The sequence below is a fragment of the Calidris pugnax genome, unplaced genomic scaffold (assembly GCF_001431845.1).
Source record: "Calidris pugnax isolate Ruff unplaced genomic scaffold, ASM143184v1 scaffold219, whole genome shotgun sequence".
NCBI classification, from domain to species: Eukaryota; Metazoa; Chordata; class Aves; order Charadriiformes; family Scolopacidae; genus Calidris; species Calidris pugnax.
In genome coordinates this window covers 14411707-14439069 of record NW_015094507.1, presented here as the reverse complement: position 1 = coordinate 14439069, position 27363 = coordinate 14411707, and the positions used below count along the sequence as shown (strand labels likewise).

The 27363-nt window shown below is 39.3% G+C and overlaps 1 protein-coding gene across 1 annotated transcript in view; it reads left to right on the top strand.

The window, feature by feature from the left end:
• The window catches only part of FUT9 (fucosyltransferase 9 (alpha (1,3) fucosyltransferase)), a 101172-nt gene that overhangs the window by 72193 nt on the left and 1616 nt on the right, over positions 1-27363 (top strand). The window lies entirely within an intron of this gene.

Sequence of the window (27363 nt, the reverse complement as noted above, 5' to 3'; positions counted from 1 at the left end):
CCTGTATCACTTTTTGTGAATTCAAGAATGTTCACATTGACAAAAGTTATTTCTCTTTGCATTTCACAGAAGAGATTATGGTTCTATCCCTAAAATGCATTGTTTTTCTTCATCACTGTGTAACTTATTTATAGTTTTGCATGTTACTAATACCACTTTAAATGACAAAGATGAAATTCTCATTTTAACCACATAAGTGAACGGTAATCTTTTTTTCACTACTTTCTTTACTCTTTTATTCTGATATTTTCTTTACCACAACACTTTTATAAGCTATGTTTGGATCTATGCTTTTGTGGACAGATTTTATTTTCTGGGTTGGTTGTTTTTGTTTTGGGGTTATTTGGGTTTTTTTCATTTCATGTTAGCAGTGCCCTATTGCATGGTGGAATTTATATCCTGACTTGGTGTTGTCAGTTGACCAATTAAGAGCTCCTTGCAGGCTGCAATGGTTTCACTAGTGATGCTGTCCTTAGGATCCTTATTGCAAGAGAAGGTAGAGAAGACAAGGAGAACAAGAGGTGTATATACACTGCTTTGCACACTGTTTGTACCAGTTCAGTTTATACAGTCCAATATAAGTCTAATGATGAGGTGTAGAACATTTCTGATGTCATTGCATTTCATACTCACTGCTCATGACAATACATCTGTGCAGATTCCACAGAGCAGAGATTAAACATAGATGAGAAAATGTCCTAATCCACTATTTTTATTTTTTTTACATATTTTGAGGGATAGCATTAGATTTTTCTCCATGCAAAAGAAAATGCTTTTTTATAATGATATTAGGCTTTTCTCCACGAACATGTGGATTCCTTTTTCTCTTTACTGGACCAAAAGACCTTAGCCCCAGGATGACTTTTTCACATAGGGAATCATCGCATCTGGGATCTTGTTCTCAAGAATTAAAGAGTTGGGGGGGGGTTGATCCCCAGATTTCTCTGCCTTTCATATATCCTGTCAGGTTATAGTAAGATTTTGTGAGGTGATTGACTGGGACCTACAGCCTGATCAGAAAACTTGGTTCTGTCATTTAAGATAATAATTTGGGGGTGGTGCTTTTATTTTGGACTTGCAGATCAGGCTTTTCTTGCTGTTACGAGTCGGAACAAGGCTCTGTAGGGTGTTCAGTTGCTCTCAAAACATTTATTTCTGTTCTATATTCTGTGTTAATTTTTCTGGCTGCCTAATGTGCGATTCTGTCATAAGGGAACTGAGCTGCTTCAGAGCTACTCCTGCTTTTACTCTTTTTCATGTTGTAGAACCAGCAGGGCTTTCATTTGTTCATCAAGACCAAGAAACACTAGTTTCTCCAGGCAGGTGGGGGTGATCATGCTGGTTTATAGCAAGGTAGGATCTAGGTTTACTCAGAAACAAAGTTTCCAACTCCAAAGTTGATTCATATGTACAAATTAGTAGGAGAGATCCAAGTCACAGGTGGAAGGTGTTTTTTATATGTCATTTATATAGGTTAGGGTGTTAAAATTTATGTGTGTTTATACTGCCACACTCAGAAACGGAGTTCACAGAAAGTGAGGAAATAAGAAAAGTAATTTGGACAGCTTATTCAAGCTTCAAGAACCTTTACAGACTCCTTCTTTCACATAGTGTAATCTTTGCTTCTAGCATCATTGCAAGATCATAGGCTAATTCATGACTATTACCCCTGGGTTAAACACCACAGCGGATGGTCTCCCAAGGCTCAGGCAATTAATTTTCCTTTCACAGGGGACTTCTTTGTTCATGAAGACATGAATCAAATGCATTTTTAAAAATTTGATATTGAGTTATGAGGTTGATATACTCCCCTTTCAGTGGCATCATCCTCAGATATAAGAGCAGTATAGATAAAATCATTGCATTTCTCCCTTGTCAATTCTAAATCTCTTGGGTGCCTTGCTAGGAAAGAATGGAGTTTCACTCTCTTTTTTTCCTTTTCAAAAAACATATTTGCATGAGCTCTTTGTTCTTCAAACTGTGTCTCAGCTCTACAGTTAAATTCCTTGCACATAAGTAGGGAGACACCACAGCCAAGCTGTGAGCTCTCTTGGGCTTTGCTGTGTGCCCTGCCTGTGGTCAGGAGCAGATGTTGGTATGCAGGGCTCATCTCAGGATATAGTCACAGGGATAGCAATCACCTACTCAATGCCTCATTCCTTTCAGTACCAGAAAGGATACATGCCACTTAGAAAGGAAAGGATACGTCCACTAGTTTGTGCGGACAAATAAATCAGGTGGGAAGTTCAACTTGCTCAGCTGCATCAGATATTAAAAGAAGTTGAAGACCTTTGTCAGCACACCCCAAAGCAAAGTAATAATTCATGAAGCCCAGCCAGTAACAGCAAGAAAGTGTTTGAATTAAAAAGACTATTTACTTCTGTATATTGAATACAACTGCATAGGAAATTTTTAAAGACATTTGTTGGTAATGACAGGTTGATTCAAAATGGCAGTGCTTTTACATCATGAATATTACTCTGTAATTTCTCTGATCAATTCATCAGCATCAATGAGAGTGTATTTGGCACACCTTTCGGGCATATATGCAACCTTTTTCTTTTAATTACTTCTTGAGAGGTTTGCTTAATGTGCTATCTGAGGTAGCCAGGTTCAGCAGCTGTGTGGGCCAGATCTGTTTCAGGAGCTCATCACCTTCAAAACAAATCTTATTTGTTGCCATGAGCATATTCTCCAGCTCTGAGCAGAAGCAGAAAGCATTTATTAGTGGGTTTTTTTCAGTCTACAGGACAGTCAAGGTGCTCTGTGTTGGTCTGGGGTGTTTTTAAACCATTAGATTGTCATAAGTGCACATGATCTTTACTCATCCTTCTGTGGGACTGGCAGGTGCAAGCAACAGAGGTAGACTTGCACATCATTGTTCTCTGCAACTTCTGAGACTAATTTGGGCATTAATTAGATGTAAGAGCCAAGAAAAGGACTTTGCATGTGTTGCTCAATACGTTTCAGGCAGGGTAGTTGTCAGATGCAGTACTATAAAAAGTGAAGATTTCCATACAAAAAAATATCCAGGCTACAATCTCAGAGCTTGCTAATAGCAAAATAATGTTAATCATTCATCATACTCTGCAATTCTATCTGTATTCTATCTGAAGATATAAATATTAAATAATTAATCCCCACAATGTCTCAGCAAGTTGACTGTCATTATTTCCATTTTATAGATAAACTGCAGGGCAGAATAATTAAATGCTTTGGTTAAGGTCACACAGTAAGTCTGCTGAGGCTGTGCAGATGAAATCAAACTCTGCTGATTTCCAATTTGGTTCTTTTGGCACAGAACAGCCTTTTTCTGCAACATCTCTCTCACTCACGATACATCTCATGCACAATCTGAATTAGAAGCATCATTAAGTGAATTACCTTCTCTCTTTTAAAAACTATTTGCTGCTTTTAATATTGAACGCATTCAAGTAGTTTTCTCATGTGATTACGGTGGCAGAAAATCTAAACACAAATCTGAAAATAATCATGCTGTTTCTCCATGTTTTCATGGTATAAACAGCCAATAACACCCACAGGAACTTGATTAAGACAAAGATTAGCAAATATGGGGGTTTAATTGGATTCCGTTTTCAAACATAGCAAAGCCCTAAAAGACTAGCATTTACATTCTCCTTCTTTATTTCTTCTCCATTACATTTTAAGCAAATCCATTGTTATGAAAATTAAGGCACTGTTTGAACCAACAAAACCTCCATTTTTTTCTCGAGAAATGGGAGGGTAGTTTTTAAGAGCATTTTATACAACAATTTCTAAAATCTCTTTTTCAAAAGCAAGTACAAGGTACAGGGAGGGCATAATTTGAAGGTATGAATGTTAATCAGAAACTTAAAAAAAATTCCCCTGGAATACTAGCTGAATTTTTAGGCTCTGACATAAAAGGAAAAGATTTGATCTATAGGCACTTCTGGAAATTTGTCATACAGAGCCAAAAGAGTCAAAGTGTCATTGAAAATGAGTAATTCTAAACCTAAAACAACACAGGGATTTAGGCATCTACTTTATGTTCTTAAATGCAAACATTTAGGCACCTGTGAGACACTACACCCCCTCAGCTGCCATGGAGGCTTCCTAAGCCTCTAGACTTCTGTATCCAAGTTTTTATCCATGAAATCTTCAGCATAAAAGTCCACGATCTCCTGAGCTCTGAGGAGACCACGCACCTTTCTAGCATGACTGAGCTGTCCAAGGGGGTATCCCATTACCCTGCTCAGATCCTCAAACCAAAACATGTTCTCCCTGTGCTACCTGCATATTCAGACCGCGTGGCCATTTTCGGAGCATGCCTGCACTTCACGTGAGTCAGCATGGAGAGAGAGGAAGGACATCTGTTTGACATGCAGGGGAAAGTACTCACTGACCATGTCGCAAGGTGTGGTCAAATTGTTTTAAGTTTTGAAGCAGGGATTTACACCTTCTGCAGGCTCTCACGTGAAGCTGCCGTGTTCTAGGATGCATCACAGATGGAGGGTGTTTGTCTCCGCAGCCACAGGGCTTTGGTCAGGTTCACATTCTGCTGCAGTAGTGAAGCATTTAGATTTCACCCTGGGATGCACAGACTTTTATTTCTGACTGCCTCCTTACAGCTTAGTCGTTAGGCCTCTTTCCTAGAAGACAGGAAACCAGATCAAAGACAGAAGGGATTTGGATTTGATTCCTTATTTTCCAGAACAGTGTTATTGGCAGCTGCTTCTTACATCCCCCACCTGCCATTCCAGAAAGGACTGACCTTGCTTTATCCACTTGACTCCAGAAGAGGATTAATGACTCTGCATCCCAAGGGGGAAATAAGAAATAAGCGTCTACTCTCCCTCCCAAACATTTATCTTATGATGAGCTGAATTATTTACTGGGAAGTCTATCTCTTTAGAAGACTCTACGTCTTTAATAGAAGAAGTAGATTATACAACCTGCTTAGAACAGACATCTAACATCTAGGAATTCAAAGTCCAAATTAAAACGCCTAGGTTAGTTTTGAGAATGGTGATGGATTTCCAAAGCGTACAGATGATAGGTGCTTTTGAAAAGTTTGCCTTTAGCACTTCTGCAAACAGGCACCTAAAGCATTTCACTGAATTCACTTTTTTTAACTTTGGACTATGCAGAATTGCAAAAAATTCAGTATTGCCATTTTTCCAGGAAGGATTCTGTGAGAACGCTAAGATATATAGCTATAGCTTAAATTATGCCTGTTTTCAAAACCATTGGGATATATTAAATGAGGAATTTTAATATGACCATCATTATGAGTCTCAAATTGTAAGAGTTAACTTTTTTTTTTTCTGTGTAGAGGAGTTCCATTAACATTCATTACATTTATTCAATTTCTAAAGTTCAGTGATTTACCTATTGTCTGTACAAAAGCATTATAAAATACTATGCAAAACTCAGTTATAAAATACTATATAAGACACTTAAAGAAGCTAATTTTGTATGTAAGTCTCTGCAGAGAGGAACAGAAACACTTGCTGACCCCTTGTATTTCATCTTCTGGTTGTCACAACATTGGTTTTTTTCTTGCCTCTTCCATTTTTTCAGCTCCAACATAGGAGGGATTCTGGAAGAAAACAGAAATAAGGGGCTTTGGTCATCCTTATTGTCATTATGGCTTTTTATAAAACAATATTATCAGTTTACAAAGAGCATGTTCTTACAGATTTGCAATGGACAATTTCAAAGTTACTATACATAAAAAAGGGCTAGCTGTGATCACAGCTGTAATTCGTATGTTATAAAAAATAGCTCTGGATTGGAAATCAAGATCTGGGGAAGTATCTGAGAGAAGAGAACTAAGGAAGGAAGGGTAAATTTTACTAGGGGATAGTGAAGTCCATCACAAGTGGAAACTTTATAATCCTTTCCAGAAATATTTCTTTGTTATTGTGTCTTAATAGCAACATCCCATAATGGCATAATACAACAGTAACATGCAGTAAGGAGTTAACATGGGACAGAGCTCCATAAATACATATTTTTTTAACTTATGCATAACTGTCACTGTCTCCTTTTGTTTGTTAGTTTCTTTTTTTTTTAGATCCATGCCAGCTAAAAAGCACTTGAAACATCTCTGAACATAATGAACAGATGAACAGAGACTGCTGATACTACCTACTCCTTTATTTCAGAAAATGGAATGAAAGATTGGGTCATTTTCCTGCGATGAATATATCTTTACTTAACATTTGCTTTTTTTTTTGTAGCAAATTGATTGTCTTTTCACAAAGTCTCCAAGCATATGATATACAAAGGGAGAGGAAATTTAAAAATAATAGCTGTACTGCATATCAGCTTGGAGTATATTTACCTACTCTGCTGTTCTGTATCCATTAATTCCGTCCATCCCTTCTTTATATCATCTCGAGACTAGGAACCGCTTCTCCCAGATATTCAAGTCATACCAGAATAGAGGTTGGTTTTTACCAACCTAAATAGCTTGGTGTCCATCAAAGAAATCTTTCAGGTGGCAAAGACTTTACACACAAGTGCAGTGTAATATTGCTCGGTATGTACCTTCTGTGAGCAAAGTTCTGACCTCATTATCCCTTTGCACAAGTTAATAGACGTGCTAAGGAGCTACTGTTTGCAGGGACTGTCCCAATGTCTATGCTTTGTAAGATCTATGCTGTGTAACCACTCTGGTCCTTCTCAAGAAGCCAACCAGCTCTGCTCTGGGCTGTGCTGGAGGGCATCGGTGCAGCCAGCCCTCCCGAAGCCATGCTGTAAGGCTGGGGATGTTGGCACAGACAGATTACGGCTTGTGCTCACATGATATCTGAGCTAAAAAAGCTTACTTTTGGGCTTATTTGGAAGGCAAACATGCCGAGGCTGTAATCTGATGATATGGCCCTACCAGTGGCGCGAATCAGAATTTCTTCTGCCATCAGCACAACCAACTTTGTGCACTTGACACTGGTATTAGGAAGTAATTTGATGGACGACATTTCACTTTTTATGTTTCCAGTCTGCTGGATCTCATCTGTGCTGATTTGCAAGCCCAAAGCCGTCACAGATCCTAATTACTAACTTAATAGAGGATTCAGCCAGTACAAGGGAACCAATCTTAGTTACATGATAATTTTTGTACGTACTTTCCGAATACCGCACAAAGAAGGTGAGTCTCTTTAACTCCATTTTATGTTTGAGGAAACTACATCAGGCATAAGATCTGACTTGCCAGTGTCACCGTCACCTGTCCCACCCCTCAGGCAAACCAGGTACAATGTCCTCCTCACTGAAACTCTGAGTATCCTGCCCATATGTTGCTCTCATTGCCAATCTCTTTCAGAACCACCATCATAGCTTCTCTTTTGTGGTAGTCTAAAGTGTGCTGGTCTTGTAAAAAGATTAAATGACATTTTAAATGTGTAAATGAGTTTACACTGAGATAAACCTGTCCCTGTTGGTCTGAACAGAGATTTTATTTATCTTAGATAAATCTTTCATTCATAGAAAAATTTAATACCAGCCCAATCATTATTCTTTGCACAATTATTCTGAAAAAGAGGCTTGTTTACAGGCAACAGCTCTGTCTGACTGTGCCTGAGAGATACCGGCATTTCCAAACCTGTGCTCTAACAGTCCACAGCCCTTTGGGAGAAATGTTAAAAACTGACACCTTGATTAAGGATTAAGATTGAGAATCAGAGGAAAATCTGTGGAAAAGACTAGAATGTGAATGGGGAGTACACATGCATTTGGGAAGACTTGCTGCAGATCAGTGTCCTGTTCTGAGCACACCATTCTGATGGTTGAAGAAGAGGTTCTTGCCCAAGAACAGATCCCATATCTGAGAGCTCTCTAAGCAACCTGAATTTTTTTGAACGAAATAAGAAAAGAGACACATTTTTGCTATTTATAGCATAAGTAGCTCTGAAAAAGTTTTTTTTTTTCATTTCAGCATATCTTTCCCCAGCAGAATAAAAGTTCCACGTACATTTGCACTACCACAGAATAAAACTGTTCTTCTTCTTTCTTCATGTTTTAGCAGTGGGGACAGTGATTTTAGAGTTGCTGGGAAACCACAGGCATTACTTTCCTTCCCAAATGGCAGTCCTGTGCAGAGAGCAGTACTCTACCATATTGAGGGAAGAGCCAAGCCTAAGCAGGAGTCTTTGTTTTATCAGTGTCCTAGTCCTGGAGTACTCAACAGATGGGAACCTTTTAGGTGAAAAACAAAAAGAAAATATCCTAAAACCTGCTGAAAATACTTCATAGAACATGCCAACTAGCATGCAGTAAAACAGCACAGGAGCACCTGATCCATGGCAAATTTCTCTAAAATATAGCAGTCACCCTGTGATAGTAAGAGAGCTAGAGCAGTTCAGACCATATTCATTCCACATCTCTGCTGAGTTCCAAAATACAGAGAATATCACTCAAACATTTTTCTACTCTGGTTCCTATGCAATTGCTAAACCAGTAAACCAGTTTCTAATGAAGCATTTCAGCCAAGTGCATTCAGCATCATTCTGCTGCAGACAAGCAGACATGCTCCTGGTTCGGATCCATGTGGCATAAAAAGAAAAAAAAAAAAAAGATCTTTGCAACCAGGATTTAAGGGAAAATAGACCCTGTAAAGTGAGGCTCCCAGGTCTGCAGTTTGGCATACAAATGGGTGGTCTCATTTGCAAATCTCCCAGGAACCAAGCAGCTTATAGTGCAGTAAAATCCTCAACAGGAAATAACATGTTTCAATGCTGTCTTTTCCATTCTTGCATGGTGTTGGTTCAAAACAACATCATACAAGTTTTACCCAAAGACCAGCAACAAGTGGCTAAGCCTAGGCCTTTACATCCCAAACATGTTTTGACCAAAAAAAAGTGCTTCTCACGAAGCTCAGGATCTAGAGTAAGATTTTACTTTTTTAGTGTGGAACTAAAGAAGTTTATGATTATCTTCTGGTATAAACAGAGATTGTTAGCACTTGTATATCCATCACAGAGGCTTTTGAAGTCACTGAGGTAAAGCTTTTAACAGAGGAAAATTTTAATTAATCTTTTGTACATACTGATTCTTTAAATCTTACTTTACAAAGTCGATTAAACACACATTATTAGTTTGTTTGGAGAAACATTTAAGAATCCCAAGCTGCTTAGCAGCTGCATTTTGCTAAGAACTGGAAGTACAGATGAACAGAATCATTTCCCCAAAGCACAGGCAAATGGGACCAAACTGAGAATGAGAAAAAATAAAATAAAAAAGTTGAGTTGTATCTTCCTGTCTCCCTCTCCTCTGAGGTATCTCACACCAATTTTTTTTTTTGGCAGATACATCAAGACTTAAGTATAATAATGACTTTAGCAACCTCTTTCTTTAGGGATACGTTTTATTTCATTAATGAAACATTGTCGGGAGCCAAGAGAATAGCTTTCACCCAATTTCCCTTTTCATTAAAAAGAGCTAAAAAAAAAAAAAAAAAAAAAAAAAGTAAAAAAAAAAAAGAGCATTTGTTTGAGACTGTTTCAAACCTTCCACATTAAAAGTCCTCTGCCTCCAGAGAACAAGAAGCGAGCTCTGTAAACTGCATGGGAAGTACCAAACACTGAAACTCAGGAGCTGCTTTCCCACAGCCCCATAGTAGGATTTCGTGTAATCAGTACTGCAGTTTTTTCATCTTATTTTTTGAGATACACCAAGTTACTTTTTCAAGCTTGGCTCTACACCTGTGATTCCTGGAAATGTATTTCCTTGAGAAAATAGCAGCTCTGTGCATTCACCAGGAACCTAAGGCTTCCTGGGTTTAGGCTTACCACGCAACTGAATAAAAAACAGCTGGTGAAAACATTTCTAATAATTTTTTTTGGGTGCGAATTTATATGCACGTATGCAAGCATACGGGGAAGATACTAACAGGCATAAATTGCATTGTTTTGCTGTTTCTTTTCATCATTGATGTTATGGGGCTCCAAGGGTGGGGTGTGCTAAAGTCTGGCAATTCTCACATTTAACTACTGCTCAATAGCTGTCGAAGCCAGAGCAGTTCACAGTGTTGTGTACTTTCCTGCCGTGTTTAGCTACTCAGATCTATGTTGTACAGTGCAGTTGGGATGTTGAACAAGCTAGGATTATTTAGAGATGTTGTTCTGCTGCCTGATTGCCATAATGCTACTTCCCTCATCAGAGACATTTTGATTGGAAATCTGCAGCATGAGTCACAAAGGACAATGTTGATGTAATTAGGATGCTAAAATGACAGTGACAGAGTGTTAGTCGAGCTGTGGGAATGACATTCAAATACTGGGTTTCATACTCTGTATTTACAATGGAAATATACCTTCAGACTTATGATGCACGGTAGCAAACATCTGCCACCGTTATTACAGAGAACATGGGATTTATTATTCAGGGAGTAATAACAGCTTTCAAAACTGCAAGGCAAAAGGCAAAGTGCTGATGACTGAGGACCAGGAAAATTCACATCTGTGGGATACGTGCCAGTATCCTTTTGCCCATAGAAGAAAGTCTTTCTGTTACCCTTCCCCAACCCTCCATTTGGAATTATTCTGCTTAGGAGGCTTTTCCATTAAAGTCAACAGACAGAGGGCTAAGAATTGCTTTCACCATGTCATTTATTTACCAAGCCTCCCTTGCTTTGCTTTATCTAAGTGATTTTTCTCCTCGACAGCTACAGTGGGAATTACTTCAGTGTGCTGTATTCAGCTTAGTATTACTTATTCTCTATATCATTCTGTGGCTTTGTTTATTATGCTGCTTTTTATGGCATTATAGTCTGACCAGTTTGGAGTACAGACATCTTGATAGCTTAGTGGCCGTATACCCACATTAGGGAAACTTCAAGAGCAGTGATTCCCAGTTGGTAAGGTAACAGGATATTAAAAGTGAGGCCCAGCATGGGGCCACACAAAACATCAGAGCAGGACTCGTTTCAGCTGGATGTTGGGCCAGAGCAGGGCTCTGGAACAGGCATACCAAGGAACATGGGGAAAAGTGACTTGGTCAAGCAGCATCATTTGGTGGCAGTGCTGTCACCTGCATCCAGAAGGTCTTCCGGAAGACCTGAGAAGCAGGGCAGGGAGGGAACTGGAGTTAGAAGCAGTCAGAGCTGAACACAGTTGGAAGAACATAATGCCTCTAATTTAAATGAGGTATTTACATAGTAATCTACACAAAGCCTGCAATCATAGGTCCAGAAAATTTATGCAAAACACCAGTGTTATAACCAAACCCATGGGATTTTAATTCATGCTCATTAATTGGCCGCAGGTTTCACCTGAAAGCATCAGTGATCTGGATCCCGCAGACATTTTTAATTCAGAGCGTCTGCTGCTGGGGGAAGGAGGAATAACTCTAGTAATGAATAATGAGCAGAGTGAGGCTGGGATGAAATGCACGTAAGATTAAGAAAGAAGTCTTCAGGAAATGTCAGGGATATAATACATGCTGTACCATGTCTCCATGAAGGTAACTGTAGCATCCTTACTCAGGTATACGCTTTTAGGCATGGAAATTAATTCTGCATAGCAAATAACACAGTAAAGACATGGTTCTTCAAGTCAAAACCCCTTTGAAATAGCACAGTAGGACATGTATATAATATAAAATGTCTTTAACAGACAAATAGGACTATCAAGAAACAGCTTCTATTCTGCAGCCTTTACTCTGGGCAAGTCTGGAGGTCCTGTCTTTCCTGAATACACTTAAAGTCCTAAGGCTTCCAGTTCCTTATCTAGCATTAGTTTTCTGAGCACAGATAATCTTTCCCCTCTCTCAGAGCAGGGAACCAGAAAAAAAAAATAATGTTACCACTTCCAGTTGCTTTTCTCCCAATCTTTTCATGGGCCTTTATTCCAGCTATTGCCATTTATGTAATAACTGCTGTTGAATTAACATGCTGGGCCCTATTAAGAACACTCCAAGTTCAGCTGATTTGCCTTAAAATAGGAAAATGCATAGAAAAGAGCAGAGGAATGCTCTGCTCCCTCTAAATGAGGAAGAAGGACAGGAAAAGTGACAGGTAGGAGTTGTTAAAAAGGCAGTTAAGAGAATGGGTTGCGGCTGTTCTCAGCAGAAATCATAAAGTTTTCACCATGGTTGAAGCTGCGAGTAGAGATGACTTGTACAGGATCAGTGAGGAGACTGAGCTTTTCATAAAGTATCACAGAGCATTGCACATTTGCACATTACAGGTGCAAGCTCTTTGAGACAGGTCCTTCAAGGTACCCTTTCCTAAAAGCTTAGGGGCAACTGGGAAGCATGGTGCTCCTCTGGGTGCTTTCTACTAAAGCAACAGTTGCTGGATGGTCTCCTGATGGAAAGTACGAATCACTCAATATCTGTATCGAGGTAAGATGTATTTCTTCTACCCTTGCTTTTCTTTAAGAGGTAATCCAGTTGAACAGCTCAGGAGAAAGATGTGATGCAGTTGTCATATCCCATCTTGACAGCATGTGACAGTGTGTACCTGTCCTCCAGGCTAGACAGAGGAGGAGAAATCTTCCAGCCATTAAGGGTATCACAAATTGATAGCTGGAATGATTTCTTGTCCTCTGCAAATTTTTGTGATGTTGAAAATGTTCTCAGTTTTATCAGCGCAAAATTGAAACCTTTCAAACCATTCCCTCCCTAATGAGGTCCACTGGTATTAAAGCTGCTATGAGCTTCCATGAAAATTTGATCAAAATCTGACAAAAAATATCCCTGAGAAAAAGTTAACAAACCAGACATTCTCAAGGTAAGTTTTAGTTTTCACAAACTGATAATGGACAAAAATATACATATACACATTAAACATTTTGTGATCAAGTCTCCTTGAACTTTCATAGATCAAAATATAGTTTTATGCCCAATGCATCAGAATCCAAAATCATTTGAGAACCGATGTATGGAGAGATAATAGGAAACAAAGGGCACTTAGCTCACCTTGTCTAATGAGAACAAGACAGACATTTCCACAATAAATTATGGTTACTGTCCAGTAGATCTCAGTTTGTCCTCCACTAGCAGAAAACAACAGCTTATACACTGCAAGATCTTTTAAAAGAAATAAAAGATCTTTCCTCTGAATTTCAAACAATAATAGCTATGAAAACAATTCTATTGTTCTTATGTTTTGTAGATCAAGGTATTCAAAACCTAAATTCTGTGCCACATTTGCCTGAACACTATCTCTTTTATATAATTTCCCTCATATGTGGCAGTTAAATAAAATAGTGATGTAAAATCCCAATGGAAAAATAAATCTAGCTAGAGCAATCATACCACCAACACATCAGCTCTGCAGAACTCTGTCTTGCTTCCCTGCACAAAATGACAATTTAAAGTATCTTCCCAGAAGTCCCCTGGGAGATTATCATAGTTTATTCTCTATTTAGAAAAAAAAAAAAAAAAGAAAAAAGAAGTAAAAATCTTGGAGAACCTATTAGAAGTCTCCTAGTGAAATACTTACAGTTCAGTTCAGCATTATACGCTAGTTTCAGAGAGGCTGAAATGTGATTTATTTCATTTTACTTTCATCAGCAAGTAAAGGTCATCCACCCAAAACCAGCTTTTCTGGATGCACACATTTCATTTGTTATCATCTTAAATAACACAGAAGTGCAGTCAAATCCCAATATCTGTCAATCGCACACAAGTTCTGTTAAGGAATCTTTTACTTTCTGTTTAAATGCTTACACCATGGACATTGAATAAATGCTCGCTTGGCATTCAAACAAACAGCTTAAAGCAGGAGGACTTCCTTTAAACTGCAAGGAATTTTCTAAATATTTTATGAGCACCTGAAAAACTATTTTTTCTAGTTAATGTCATATTATTTGGAATGTAGAAAAAGTATTCTGCATGTAGTTACATCTCTAAAGATCAAAAGTAACTCAGTTTTTAAAAGTACACTTTCTCTGGTCTTTAAACATCGTCTTTCTCCTCATCTGTTGTATCCATTGCTAATAGTAGGTGTCATTGGGAGCTCACTACAAACTTACAAAAAAGCCCATAAATAACTCACAGATACACTAACTCTGCTAATATACCATTAGGCATACGGCTAATATGTCAGGTTATTTCTGTTCCTTTGGCAAATATACCAGGTCTTGGCATATTTTGCTCTTGAGAGTGAAAAAAAAAAGTATCAAGCAAGGTTAATTATTCTTGTGACTTTGTTGCTGTGGTCAATGCCTGTGTTAGTGATCTGCTCTGGATCCCTATTGGAATTCTGAAACGGATTCCCTGACTGCTTCCCCTCACTGTCCCTTGGTTCAGTTCTTAAAGAGATTTAGGTGTGCACAAACCATTTGCCTTTCCAAGTAATCAGAGGCTTTAGTTCATGAGGATATTCAGCTCCAAACCAAGGCGAGTGGTGGAACACCCTGGGGTCCTGCAACATGAACCCTACCTGCATTCAGCAACAGGGCTTCCAAAACAGCCAGAGCTCCTACAGCAGCCTGAAATGCTTCTCAGGCTTTATAAAGGGACATCCACTTTGTAACATGCTATGTATGGTTTCCTCTTCACTACCAGCAGCTACCAGCAACTACAGCTTCCCTTTGCCACTCCTTCACCATCCAACAAATTAAATCATGAATTCACTTTAACTACATGCTTGAACAGATTGACATAAGGTAGAAATGACTCACAGCTAGGTTTTCAACCTTTGATTTCTAATGAATATTTCTAGCTTCTAACAGTTTGAACAATATTTTTTTTTTATCTAGTAGTTTAAAGGAAGCAAAATGCATTCAGTTAATATGTACATTACATATAGTGTATTTAGCTTTTATGTAAGGACACATTAGCTGCCACCTGCTGATTACCCCATAATGAACACCGAAGACTGAGTTACAAAACCTCCTCCCCTTTTCATATATATTCATACAATCCCTTCCTTGTTCTGACTTGGCCAAACTTTCTCTAGCAGTAAATCCGTCGGCAGGATGAATAAAGCTCTGCGAAAAAAACCCTTTCTATTGCTGAAGGTCCTGCAATGGGAGCAGGTCACTAAAAGACTGGTCCTACACCAAAGCTGAGTTCTGCTGAAGATAAATTTTCCCAATTACCCTCAGCAACATTAAGGAAGCCAATTGGATGCGTGCACTTAGGTCATCCTCCTCATTCTCTCATACAGAACGGAGCAAAACAACCACCTTATGAGTGGTTAATAGTTTAAATAGAATAAATTGCCACATATTCTGCTTACATTTTAATCTTCCCTTTTGGCATTGTCAAACCATCATTTCAGAACAATAAATAACAAAACCAGATGCTAAGGTGTCGGGCATGACACAGGAACCTGAGCTGAATAACTCAAAACTAAACAGAAGATATATGGAAAGAACCTTTGAAAATTTATTCTAAAATGTCCTTAGATGTTTTGTTGTGGGTTTGTTTTTTTTTTAAACACACACATAAATCTTAGATCTTTGTATTGGCGGTGAAAATTAATCCATTAGAAGTAGCTGGTTGAAAACAATTATCATATTTGTCATATTCATGACTCAAAACCTAAAAGCACAGAAAACTTGAAAGAAACTGACTGGTAATAAAAATGAAGCTGATAATCATTGCTGACACTGAAAATGCAAAAAAGGGACAGAATACGAATGAAAAACTAAATTGGATTTTAAGAATCCTTTATCTTTAAAGCTTTCTATTCGTATCAGCTATGTCAATAGACATGCTTGCTTGCTTATTCGCAAAGATTCTTGAGTAAATCCACCCCATTCCCCCCTGACGTATTTCATCAGCATCCTAGTGTGAATGATTGCCAGAGTTTTTCCAACAGTCTAAAGATGGGTTTCCCATCTCCAGATATGTATGCAGAGATCTCGTGCACCTTATGTTGTAAATAATCTTCAGGATTGTCGGATTCAGTCTGCTGTTGTGCTTCTTGCTGCAGGAGCAGTTTGGGAGCAGTGCTTTCTTTCACGTCCTCTCCGATACAAGGGTTAAGGTATATAAGGAAGAAAGATAATTTTTTCTCATGTAATAATAATCCCCGTCACCACTTTCCACTCCTCTTCCCATCCATCCCTCCCCAGTTCAGTGCCTCAGTGAGTTCAATGCTCCGTTTCTCTCCCTCCTGTTTCCCAGAATGGCAGCAGTCATCGCTCCGTTGCCTTCTGCACCTGCTGGCTCTCACACTGCAAAGCAGTGGCAATTCTCATTAGCAGCACTGCTTCTGCCCATGTCCAGCAGGCTGGGCAGTACCTTCCTACATATCCATAAGCATATGTGTGTATAATTTTACATACATATAGTTGTACGTAAGGATATGGATACAAAGAAATATAAAGCAGACCTGATAAGACACATTTCAGAGAATCCAACAAACGATGTTATAAATACCACGTAAATAGTGTGTATTGACATATGTGAGTATATACATATATATGTAAGTATATATTTATACTTACAAAATGTTGGAGGTGTGAAAAATGAGGCACACTTGGAATAGGTGATTAAATCTTTCCTAAGGTTACAGATATTGTGTGTCTGTGTATATGTGTGTATGTGGGAGAGTGTTTATTATTTGTAACTTGTTCTAGTGTTCAGATTCCCTGAGCTCTGACTTACATCTGTCTTGCTGTCTCACAAGTTGCCTTAGGATTTTCATTTCTAAGTTAACTTTAATCACAAAGGAATAGCTTTTGAGCTCTTCTTCTCAGTGTTCTTGCTTCTTACATGTTGCTGCAATCAACTGAAAGAACAAAATCCTAACTATACTGAAATTAATAGAAGGTTTTTCCAGGGTTTCTGTGGGCAAGATTTCATCTCTGATACTTCTTGTCTTTCAGCAAATCCAGCTTTGCTGACAGGTTTGACTATAGTTCTGAAAAAGTGTTTTTTCTTATTGTGCAGATCAAGGGGTCATTGACTTAAATCTGATTAAATCTTCTATTTCCCTTTACTAACTTACTACAATCCAGAAGATAAGGATGTGTTTTTAGAAATTTGAAACAAAGACACACACCAGAGATATCTGATCTGAATAAACATGATATGACTAGTTTCTGGTGACATTTGTTTGAAGGAAAATAATCTGTCCCTCAGACTCAGCTGTTTTGATGTAAATTGAAGTCATCATTGTCAAATATCTGTTAAAATTGTTATGGTATTGTGGAGATCACTTTATCATTCTTGGACTTCATTTCCACCCCTCCTTTACTCCTCATAAAGCAGTTTCAATAATAATTTTCTGATTGTGCTGTGATAAAAACTTAATTAATGCTTGTAAAAATCCAAAAGATTCTTTAAGTGAAGGCATTTCAGAAGTGGAAGTATTGTTATTACTAAAGCAGCATTTTATTTTGCTTGTATGGTGCTGTTAAATTGCAGATTTTAAAGTATTTTATTAAAGGAGGTAAAATGCCATTAGTCTCATGCTATAGGTGTTGAAAATGGGATGGAAAGTGATTAATACTTAAATTGATGCAAATTAAGTTCAACTCAACTAAACTCAAGTTAAGTTGATAGAACAGCCAGGAAGTCCTCCAACCACTTTGTTCTCTGCCCACATATGAGACTTGTCAGGCACCAGCAGGCTCTAATTGCCCTGACAAAACTGTGCCATCCTTCATCAAGCCAAGATGCTGGTCAGTAACATCAAGATTTCCTAGCATTATTATTATTATTATTATTATTATTATTATTATTATTACTTTTGATTTCACCCCCTTAAGATAAATATATTCTGGCAGAAATTCCATTTAATTTGGCTTAGAGGGAGACTTTGGGGTATTTTCATCTTTGTTTTGTGTGACATCTGCAGACTACACTCAAAAACCAGGTTGTGCACCAAGCATTAGCAAGGCTGGCTGTTAGCCCAAAAGCCTCGTTAGGGTGCCTAGACCACCTACCTGATGCAGGAAATTAGCTCAGCACCTAAGGGTGGAGACACACAGCACAGGCAGTGCAAGAGGCTGCCCAAAAAGGAACTGGAATGTGTCTTCCTCCATCCCTGCCCAAGGCACATCCAGCGCTCTGAAGGAATGGGTCATTCTTGGGATTCAGGGCTGGGAATTACACCTTTTGAAACACAGCCAGAGGAGGATTCACACAGAATACAGATCTGGGTTTGTGATCTTTCCAGCAAAGGAGATTCGAACCACCCCTGCCACCTTCCCTTTACAAGGTTGTAAACTGCACAGGGAAGGGAGCTGCTACAGATGTGCCCTTGGGCATAAATCATTGGGGAGTCAATAGGCAAGAGACAGAAGGAGGTCAAGGGAGCAGAGTAGCCTCTCGATTACCAACTAGGGCACCAATGAGGAGGAAAGGATTCTTCACCTCTAATCCTAAAGCTCTTCACACATTTCAAAATTAACAGCCATTGTCACCTAGATGCGAGGACATCTTCAAGGAAAGTGAAATATCTAAAATTACTTCAGGCTGAAGAAGGATTCATATCTAGCAGGTCATAACTGTAATTGCTTCATAAACAGACATCATCCTATGCTTGTTTCTTAGAAATTGGACCAAAAAAAAGCTGCTGCTACCACTGCATTTAAGATGGAATCTGCTCTTGTAGGCACATCTACATCCTCAGGGCTGAGAGCTGGGGGAATAGCCAGTTCATCAATTTTGAAGGGCCCTTCCCTGTGAAGAATGAGCCCCTTCTGGGGATGAGCTGGCACCAGGCTGCTAAGTGCACAGGAGCCTGAAAGGCAGAGGGACAGAGAGAGCTTAAGCATGACCAACATTAAGAGACAAACCAACAGAGCTTTTCAGTGTTGCAGTTTTGGAGTCAGAAACCAGCGTTTCCCTTGATCCCTACTAGTAGTGCCTGTTTCTGATTTGGGACTCCTAAGGATTTGGGGAGGCCTAATCAACCAGGGGTTTAGGTCTTTCTTATCATTCTTGTCATCAGATTAGTCCTACCCACATTTACTGAGCTGTGTTAACTGCAAGGATTCACAGACTATCTCCAAAGGCAACTGCCATCATTTTCCTTTACACCAATGTTCGTAAAGCAGAGGAATACAGAACTAAAAGGAGTGCTGCTGACTTCATATCTAGCTCCTTTTTTTACCCTTTCCCAATTTATTTCCCTTGCTCTCTCTCTTTCTCTTTGTATTTCCTCCTATCTATCTCTGCTGACTTTCTTTAGAAAGTTACTTTCTGAGTAAGATAACTATATAAAGTCTTTCTTATGTAGTAAGAAAAAAAATGAAAACTCCTTATTTCCCCTGTTTAAATACCTGTATTTAACACGTACAGGAGGATTGTACCACAGAAAGACTCTGGGCTGCAAACTTTAAGCTGGGAAAAAGACTGCTTGGCTAACTGTACTTCAAAGATACAGTAAATAAGTTTACATTAAATTGTTACTGTAGTGGTAAAAATTTTATTAATTCATTATGGAATTTTTTCTCTATTAAGGGTAGAATAATGTATGACAGTAAAATCTAATAATTGAACATCAGAATTAACTGCTTTCACTTACACTGAAAATATTTAATTTCTCTTAACAAGCATAAAAGAAAGACAATGAGCTAAGACATAACAAATAACAAAATAACGTGAGTTTTTTCAAATGAAGTCTGATCTCTGCACTAACTACTGATCTGCTTTGTACAATGTACTGTCAACTGCCTGTGTGAACATTTTTCATTCCTTTATTCTAACCCTGAGAGTTGCTCTCGGAGGCACCGGTGCATACGCTAACCCGGACAGAAAGTAGTAACAACACATCATCATTTTAGAACATGTAGGTGTTTGTAACTACTGGAAGTTTTTTTCAGGCTATTTTTCGTTCAACCCATTCCTCTTATGTATTTGCTATTTCTTGACTGAAGGATTTATTTTTTTCCTTTTCTACAGAAAATGTCTTTTCAGTGATTTTTTGTTAAGCTTTGTATTTCTCAGCTTGTTACACTAGTAGTTCCAGCTCTCTGCTCTTTCTTTTGTTATGTACACTAAGAGACACTCAAAGAAATTAACCACTGGTTTCTCTCAAATGCGAGTTTATTTTCTCAGAGGAATTGTGCAGTTTGAGAGGTTTAGGGATTGCTATTTTTGCTGGTTTTACAATATATATTACCTAAAATAGATATTCTCTTTAAAAGATGCACTCATTCTTGCTATTTAACATTTTAGGTTGGGGGGATTACATTTTTATTTCTGCCTGTGTCTATGCATATGTTTAAACTTCCTATAATATTATTAGGAATTATTCTGAATTTACTTTGTATGGATCATGCTCTTTCTTTCTGTGCATGAGTAAGAAGCCACTTGGATTGAACCCTTAAAAAAGTCATCTGTTCTTGTTTTCACTGTCCACACTTGCCTAATCTTTATAGTGACTTACTAATTTGTTTTCTCCAGCAAGACAAAGCACTTCATTTAAAAGTCTTGTTTTATAATCACCTCCTACCTTACGCCTACCAACCTCTTTCTTTAAATGTTTAGTGCTACCAACACAAGTCACCTTGAAAACATAGCTGTTGGTGCTCAATGGGAAAATGAATGGGAAAATGATTCCTGCTATTTTCCCATTTTGCCAATTGTCCATGAATTTAGTGCTCATGTCCTTACACTCTCAAGTGCTCTACATCACTTACTTCAATTGCACTTTTCCCAGATGGAAAATAAGCAACCATCATTCTTGGCACTCAGTATCTCATGATATGAAGGTTTTGTAACCTTTATACACAGAACCCAACCTGAAGCTTTGAGTCACTGATGCGCTTTTATGAAAGCCAGAGCAGTGAAGAGCTTGACTCAAGTAATTTAAACAACTAACAGAATCTGGATAAGGACTCTTGGGCATCATGAGTCATGTTGGCCAACACTTAGTTACTTCTTTGTTCAGAATAGTCAAGAAATCCCATTCAGCCGGCTGTATTTCTAAAAAAAAAAGTCCATTCTTCCACCCTGTGAGGGGAAGGGGGGAAAAAAGTCTTATTTGCAAAGAATATGAACATATTTTTTAAAAAAAATAGCCCTATAAACCACCAACTCTCTTCTCCACATTCCTTCTGGCTGTACTAGTAAATGCCATTCTCCCTTTCAGACATAAAGCAGATTGCACTTCAGTTGCTTTATTTTCTCACTAGGGCAGTTATTGTCTCTCTGGTAACTAGTATCCATAGCACTTAAGACCTTGCAAATTAAAGCAAGAGCATTGACCTGCATCCTACAAAAAAACCCTCAGTTACATCAGTACAGATCCCAAAGCCAGAGGTATAATGAGTTTCTTAAGGAAAAGGTGCTAGGCAGGCAGAGAAGTGAAATGTTAAGTAGAGATCAGATTATGAGGATTTTATGGTATTTTTTAGAGGCCTCCCAGGCTTTCTTTCTAGGCTACAGAGCTGTCTCAGGAGTTATGCTGCCACCGGCAGAATTCTCCACATCTATGCAGTTGTAGCTGCAAAGAAAGCAACATTCAATCCCAATTAAAATTTTCAAGCTTGCCTATGCAGCAAGATTCAGCGGTGTAAGTACTGCACACAGCCTCTAATCATATCTACACAAACAGCTGGTGCTTAGACCTCCAAAAGTCTTACTTGGCCACAGAAGCAATGTTCCCTGCAGTAAGTGTTCGCTATTATAAGCAGGCATCCTTTGCTCTTTCCTGATTCTGATTTGCCTGCTTTGCGTGGGGAGGTACTTTTCCATTGCACTAGGGAACTACGTACGAGGAAATTTGCCTGAAGAAACTGATCTTGGGATGTGGAGTTCAGCACACGTGTGCAGCAAACCCTTCTGCCACTTCATGGTCCATCCCTGTTTGGCTTAGCTCACATCATTTGCACAGCTACAGTGAGTTTACTAGGGCTTTCTGGTGGGCTGGTGTCCATCACAAATACATAGCTTGTGCAGGTACATGATTCATATTTCAGCTGCAGTTTTACAAGCCAGCCATAAAGCTACTGAAGAGCTCTTTCTGCAGTTCTGGCAGAACCGGAGAGAACAGCAGTTTGCTGCCCCCCAACCACATAGAAAAGAGGGGAGAAAGGGACTACTTGCTTCTAGAGCAGCTTTTCTTTGATCAGCTTCCTGATCAAAGGTGCAGAGCCTTCTCAGGGCTTTTGAAAGAAGTGTGGACTGGCTTGTGCTGCATAGCAAGGATGAGCATTGTCTTCAGGAAGACAAAAAGCACTTTCCTGGCAAGGCAGATAAAGTTTACTCCTAACCCATGGTGGTGAAGGACTCCCTTTTCTGTAGCTAGCACAGCATGGAAAGCCACCACCCCTTTCACAGAACACTATAGGTCATAAACTAGCTGTGATGTGGACAAGCCAGCGTCGAAGTTAAGGTAAAAAAGGTCCTGTCTCTGCGTGTTGCCAATGCTGCTGAGGTTTCTGATAGCTCTGCATGCTATTTCCCAGTTGTGCCAGGGAGGGAATGGAGAGTACTCATCTTCCCTCTGAGACAAACCTAAAAGTTCATCATTAGAAAGCAACACAGCTGCAGTGTGAAGTGGGGTGCCCTGACAGTAATGCCAGATTGTCTGGAAAGGTTCCTTGCTGATAGGATTTTTGGGGTAATTACACTTCTATTATTTTTTTTTCTCTTCTTTTTCCATCTGTGGCAGTGGGGGTGGAGGTAAGGTCACTCCGGTGGGAACAGCAGTGCTGTAGCCATTTCCCTCTGTTATTCGGAGAGACCCTGCCTCCCTGGCTAATGCTTTTTGCTACACGTTTGGATGGCAAAAAGCAACCACTGAGCTGTTGCCTAAGCAGCTGGAGAGTGACAGTGTGTGACTGCCCCGGGGAGAAGGAGAGGATAGATGACAATCAGAGGGGAAGGCTGGGGGCTGCTGAGCCATAGCAGCGCTGTGTGCTGCACAGCAATGGAGAGAAGGGAGCCGAGAATAGGGTTTTCCTCAGCAAGGCCTGAGGGGACAAGATTCAGAGATTCTCAAAAAAGCAGCAGCAGTACCCCATCAGGCACATGATGGGAAACTTTACATTTTGCCTTTGAAAACAGGGACTTCTTGGCTGTTGTGGTACACTCAATTATTCAGTTTCCTTCACATTTTCACTGTGTACAGTACGGCTACTACAGAGTTTGCAAGACAAATTTCAAGATGGGGGATTGTTTTACTCATTTATTCAGCAATTCTTTGCAGTTTTATACTGCCAGCTTGTGTTCTTATTAGGTGCATTTTACAAGAATCTGTGTTTAATGCTATCACTGAGCACGAATCAAGTGAGGTCACCTAGCCCAGCCTCAGGACCTGGGGGCAGAATCTGATCTCTCATTGCTTAGTGGTGCTCGTCTAACCTGTTCTTAACAGTCTCCAGCGATAGGTTCAACACCATCCCTAAGCAATCTATCTTAATTGACCTGTCCTCAGGGCCCTCTTAGATAATTTTTCTAAAACTGTTCAAAATAAAAATTACCCCTGTTGAACAAAACAAATCTGAAAGTGCAAATACACAAAACTGGAATCTGAGGAATCGAACAAATAACCCGAAAACAAAGGAGGTGGAAAGGGGAAGAAAAAGAATGTTGCAAACAATAGAATAAAAATATGCAGTCTGAGATTAGCAGCTCTTTCGGCTCTCAGCCTTTAACTGTAGGCAGCTCTGCTGAGCCTTTTCATACCAGGCTGCTTTCAGAAATCTGTGGGACAGGCATGGAAAGGCGTGGAAGCAAGTCCATGTTTGGATAGCAGGGGGGGAAAAATCCACCATTCCAGTTGCAACAGAGGAGGCATAACTGGGAGCGGTGAGAGTTAATTCCAATTTAAAAAAAGGTATTTTTCAGTCTCAGAGAGCTAAAGCAAAATCAGTCTGGGGCACGTCCACACAGCAGTGACTTGGAGATAAGAAGTCACACTCAGGCTATCCTGAGGCAATCAGTTTTCTTTCAATACTGCAGGTGAAAATGCTCCAGCTAATTGGAAGTGCAGTCTAAGAAAACACAGCTCTTAGCATAAATGCAGATATGCCATAAGCCGAGGCTGGAAAAACGTGCCAGAAGACAGAGAGAACAATTTCAAATGAGCCTTCTTTCTAACAATAACAGTTGTTTGCTTGAGATTCCTATCATTTCTCACTGCATTTGAATGTCCTTTTAGTAGTCCGTGATTATCTACCTTGCAAGCTGTCTGCTTCTAAATGGGTCTACCTCTGACACTTCAGTTTGCCTCCATGTCCTTCTGCTCCTCAACCTTGATCAGTCCTCTGTGCCAGAAATGCCCAGTTTGATCCCAAGAGCAATCCTCAGAGAATATCTTGAGGTTGTTAAGTACTTCTTGAGTTATCCTGAGACCGAGTGATGATGAAGATAAGAGTTAGCACTGAACACTGAAGAATTGTAAGATGAGAAATGTAACAAATGATCTTTTTATTCATTTTTCAGTGTCCATGATTTAAAAAAAAATAATTCTCCAGCTTAATTTTAAAATACTGTCCTTTCCTTTTGGAAAATTTCAGTACTAGACTAGTAATGAAAGTTATAGTTCCACAATTAGTGATGTATTTTGGGCTACTGGCAAAACCTTGAGGGCTTACCAGAGAAGTGGGTGTAAAAATATACCAGGGAAACAGGCATTGATATTATGGGCCAAAAAGGTCACATTTTCTCCCTGCTGCAGCATTGCATAACCAGAAAATGATTGGAATGATTGAGAAGTCATTGTTGTAATGAAGTCATGATAAAATGGTTTCCGTAAAATTCCATTTTATTTCATAGTGAACATGATACAAATAGATATATTTTTGCAAGCCTTGCCTGGTGTACTGGGGGTTAACACCGCTGGTACCCTGTTACTATCTCCCTGTTTGTGCTGCTACTAAATAGAGTTGCTTGCTGATGGGATGCCAAGTTTTGCACTTGAAAAGGAGCCTTGCTAAGTTTTGTACTGAGAAAAATAGTCTTGTACTGATTGAATACTGTACTTTCAAGTTGGAAAAAAAAGCACCTAGAAAATACTTGCTATGCCACAACACTCTGAAATGTACTTTATAACAAAACTATCAAAAGTATTGAATTTTTCCAGTTCACAAAAGTCTCAGTAAACACATTTCTTTGACAAAGTTTTCTTTTCAAAGTCTGTCATGCCAGAGGTTGATGGGGGAGGGGATCTGCAAAAAGGAAATTTGTGCTTCTGTGGTGGAAGGAAAACCATGAAAGAGGAAGGGTGAACTGAGGTTACTTGGCTGGATGTCTTGTAACAAATGTCTCCTTTGCGTCACCTTTATAGTAAAAATTACAGCAGAAGATTGGTGGTTATCTTGGGCACAAAAGGGAAAAGGAAATAAATAAATTTGAAAAATACTCCACGATTTGGAAAATATTGTGGAAAAATATTCTGTGAATTCTAGTGGACAAGCAAAAAAATACAAGCTACTTCTCAAGAAAATAGTATTTGTCAAGAGGTACATACCACATTCCTTCACTGTGCTGCTGCCTGACTGGGTATAGGACTCAGTCCCAAAAGCCATGAAGGCAGAGTTTGCTGGTCCATTACATGGGTTCTTAAATCTACTTTAAGGAGCACAGAAGTTATTGCTTCTGAAGTTAGCACTTCATCCTGAAAAATTACTGCTATTCCCAGCGCACATCTTAATTATTATTACTGGAGTTACCAGAAAATGGAATAGAAAGATAGGATTCCATGGCAAAATCCTGTCCAGCTCCTTGGGGTATAAGTAAGTGGTATTTTTTGAAGACTGCTCAGGTCTTCTGCTTCCTTGCAAGCCTCTCATTCCAGGTTTTAATGGATCTTGCTTTTACAAACCTTTACCACCGTGCCATTAGTAACAGGTTCAAAGTGAAGTCCCTAGTGGATGTATGAGTCTGCCTAACAAACAGTTCTCTGAATCCACAGGATGGAAAACTAAAAACGACCATCCTGGCTGTAGGCTAGTGTTCTGGAAAAAGGCAAAATCTAAGATCCATGATTCCAGAGCAGCAGGGGGCACATGAGTTCACAGGACAGCAAACCAATACAAGGAAACAGATCTGGAAGGGATAAAATAGGTAAACTCATCTGTTTAACCTTGTGAGCTGTTAATCCTGGTACTCTGGGTAGCACAAACGGCAAGTGTTTATCCTCAGTGTTTATCCTTGAAGAGTAATTGGCATTACTCTTCAAAAGCTTCCCACACAAACACAACGCAGTGGACACACCAGACTTTCAAGCAGAGAACAGATTACAGAGTATCTGGTCGTTTCCTATGTAGCAAGAATTGCCATGTGATGATGCAGGGGTATTTGTTAGTAAGCAGAAAAGCTTGGTGTAAAGTTATCCCTATCAGAGAGGTTTGTGTCAGAAGGCTTTTAACTGGAGGGCAACTGCGTAACAAGGCACAATGTTAAAGTCCTTTTCTGATTTCTCATCCATTTCAATCCCTAGAAAATGAACAGTCTCTGTGAACAGACACCTTTCCCAAACCAAACAACTTTCAAAATCAACTCACGTTATCTGCTCAGTGAAAAGTTCTACCTGCTCTGCCTGTTGGTTTCAATAGCACAGAAATGAAGAATAGTTATATGAAGATCGACTCAGCCTCTAATTTTTCCCTTGAGCTTCATCTCCTAGAGCTGCTCTACCTAAATCCCTTCTTCCTTAGGGAGCCCCGTTTTGACTCTCACTGTAGTAAGGCAGGGAAGCAGCTGTCTGCTCTCATGGGTCATAAACTCCCCTCTAGACATATTTCCAGTAAAAATCAACATAGGCTGAAAAAAGCCAGTGTGATGTTGCTGTAAAAGCACAAATTTCTTTCCAAGGAGTTTAAACTGATGAGGATAAGTGGAAAAGCCATGGACACAACAGTAGTGCTACACGCACACATCAGGTTTTACACTCACAAAGCAGCAAAGTCATGTTGCATTAATGGACCTCTGAATCACATTCCACCATGGCTTCATTCTGAATTTAACTACTTATTTCACATGTTAGAGGAGATGAATACCTCTGAGTTTGAGAGCTACTTTCAGGAGCAAAGGTTAGCAATAAGCAATCCCTAACTTTGTTAGGTTTCACAAGAACCTTATGTAAAAGAACTTTTGGAAAAAGATGTATCATTTCTCTTGGGAAGAGACAACCAGAAAGAAGACACAGGAGGCTGTATGAACTCCTCACTCATTCTTCCCCATGGAAAAAATGATACCTCACAAAGATCATAGAATCATAGAAATGTTTGGGTTGGAAGGGACCATTAAAGGTCATCTGGCCCAACCTTTCTGCAATAAGCAGGGACATCTTCAACTAGATCAGGTTGCTCAGAGCCCCATCCAAGCTGACCTTGAATGTTTCCTGGGATGGGGCTCCTACCACTGCTTTCTTTCCCTCGGTAATGTAGGAGTCCTCTGGAGAAGGCATGAATGCCACGTAGCCATCAGGCATGAACTAGTTTTCTAACAGTCTTATTGATTACGGAATTAAAATTTCCAGTACCTTCCTTTTTCATTCCTTTAATCCTATATCCTCCA